We start from the raw sequence: 2,665 nt of genomic DNA, 5'->3' as shown, positions 1-2,665 counted from the left end.
GCTGCTGGATTTGGCGTGCCAGTATTTTATCAAGGATTTTTGCATCGATGTTCATCAAGGATATTGGCCGGAAATTTTCTTTTTTTGTTGTGTATCTGCCAGGTTTTGGTATCAGGATGATGCTGGCCTCATAAAATGAGTTAGGGAGGAGTCCCTCTTTTTCTGTTGTTTGGAATAGTTTCAGAAGGAATGATACCACCTCCTCTTTGTACCTCTGGTAGAATTTGGCTGTGAATCCATCTGGTCCTGGACTTTTTTTGGTTGGTAGGCTATTAATTACTGCCCTAATTTCAGAAGTTGTTATTGGTTTATTCAGGTATTCATCTTCTTCCTGGTTTAGACTTTGGAGGGTGTATTTGTCCAGGAATTTATCCATTTCTTCCAGATTTTTAAAGTTTATTTGCATAGATGTGTTTCTAGTATTCTGTTTACCTTTTTTTTTTCTGCATCTATTTGATTCTTCTATTATTTCTTCTTTATTAGTCTGGCTAGTGGTCTATCTATTTTGTTGATGGTTTCAAAAAATCAGCTCCTGGATTCATTGATTTTTTGAACGGTGTTTTTTTGTTTCTATCTCCTTCAGTTCTGCTCTGATCTTAGTTATTTCATGTCTTCTTCTAGCTTTTGAATTTGTTTGCTCTTGCTTCTCTAGTTCTTTTAATTTTGTTGTTGAGGTGTCAATTTTAGATATTTCCTACTTTCTCTTGTGGGCATTTAGTGCTATAAATTTCCCTCTACACACTGCTTTAAATGTGTCCCAGAGATTCTGGTATGTTGTGTCTTTGTTCTCATTGGTTTCAAAGAGCATCTTTATTTCTGCCTTCATTTTATTATTTACCCAGTAGTCATTCAGGAGCAGGTTGTTCAGTTTCCATGTAGTTGTGCAGTTTTGAGTGAGTTTCTTAATCCTGAGTTCTAATTTGATTGCACCATGGTCTGAGAGACTGTTATGATTTCTGTTCTTTTGCATTTGCTGATGTGTATTTTACTTCCAATTATGTGGTCAATTTTGGAATAAGTGCAATAAGGTGCTGAGAAGAACGTATATTCTGTTGATTTGGGGTGGAGAGTTCTGAGAATGTCTATTAGGTCTGCTTAGCCCAGAGCTGAGTTCAAGTCTGAATATCCTTGTTAATTTTCTGTCTGATCTGTCTGATATTGACAGTGGGGTGTTATAATCTCCCACTGTTATTGTGTGGGAGTCTAAGTCTCTTTGTATGTCTCTAAGAACTTGCTTTATGAATCTGGGTGCTCCTGTATTGGGTGTATTAATATTTAAGATAGTTAGCTCATCTTGCTGCATTGTTCCATTTACCATTATGCAATGCCCTTCTTTGTCTCTTTTGATCTTTGTTGGTTTAAAGTCTATTTTATCAGTGATTAGGATTGCAACTCCTGCTTTTCTTTGCTTTCCATTTGCTTGGTAAATATTCCTCCATCCCTTTATTTTGAGCCCATGTGTCTCTTTGCATGTGAGATGAGTCTCTTGAATACAGCACACTAATGGGTCTTGACTCTTTATCCAATTTGCCAGTCTGTGTCTTTTAATTGGGAGCATTTAGCCCATTTACATTTAAGGTTAATATTGTAATGTGTGAATTTGATCCTGTCATTATGATGCTGGATGGTTATTTTGTCATTAGTTAATGCTGTTTATTCATAGTGTCAATGGTCTTTACAATTTGGTATGTTTTTGCAGTGGCTGGTACCAGTTGTTCCTTTGCATGTTTAGTTCTGCCTTCTGGAGCTTTTGTAAGGCAGGTCTGGTGGTGACAAAATCCCTTAGCATTTGCTTGTCTGTAAAGGATTTTATTTCTTCTTCACTCACGAAGCTTAGTTTGGCTGGATATGAAATTCTGGGTTGAAAATTCTTTTCTTTGAAAATGTTGAATATTGGCCCCAACTCTCTTCTGGCTTGGAGGGTTTCTGCAGAGGGATTTGCTGTTACTCTGATGGACTTCCCTTTGTGGGTAACCCGATGTTTCTCTCTGACTCCCCTTAACATTTTTTCCTTCATTTCAATCTTGGTGACTCTGACGATTATGTGTCTTGCAGTTGCTCTTCTCGAGGAGTATCTTTTTGGTGTTCTCTTTATTTCTTGAATTTGAATGTTGGCCTATCTTGCTAGGTTGGGGAAGTTCTCCTGGATAATATCCTGCAGAGTGTTTTCCAACTTGGTTCCATTCTCCCCGTCACTTTCAGGTACAACAATCAAACATAGATTTGGTTTTTTCACATAGTCCCATATTTCTTGGAGTCTTTGTTCATTCCTTTTTTTTTTTTTTTCTCTAATCTTGTCTTCTCTCTTTATTTCATTAAGTTGATCTTCAGTCACTGATATCCTTTCTTGTACTTGATCAATTCAGCTATTGACACTTGTGTATTCTTCACAAAGTTCTTGTGCTGTGGTCAGATCATTTATGTTTTTCTCTATATTGGTCATTCTAGTTAGGAATTCAACTAACCTTTTTCAAGGTTTTTAGTTTTTCGCATTAGGTTAGAACATGCTCCTTTAGTTTGGAGGAGTTTGTTATTACCCACCTTCTGAAGCCTACTTCTGCCAGTTCATCAGACTCATTCTCTGTCCAGTTTTGTTCCCTTGCTGGTGAGGAGTTGTGATCCTTTGGAGGAGGAGAGGTGTCCTGTTTTTTTGAATTTTCAGCCT

Source organism: Macaca fascicularis, chromosome 6, assembly GCF_037993035.2.
Source record: "Macaca fascicularis isolate 582-1 chromosome 6, T2T-MFA8v1.1".
In the NCBI taxonomy this organism is placed as follows: Eukaryota; Metazoa; Chordata; class Mammalia; order Primates; family Cercopithecidae; genus Macaca; species Macaca fascicularis.
Note: the sequence above shows the minus strand (reverse complement) of the source record.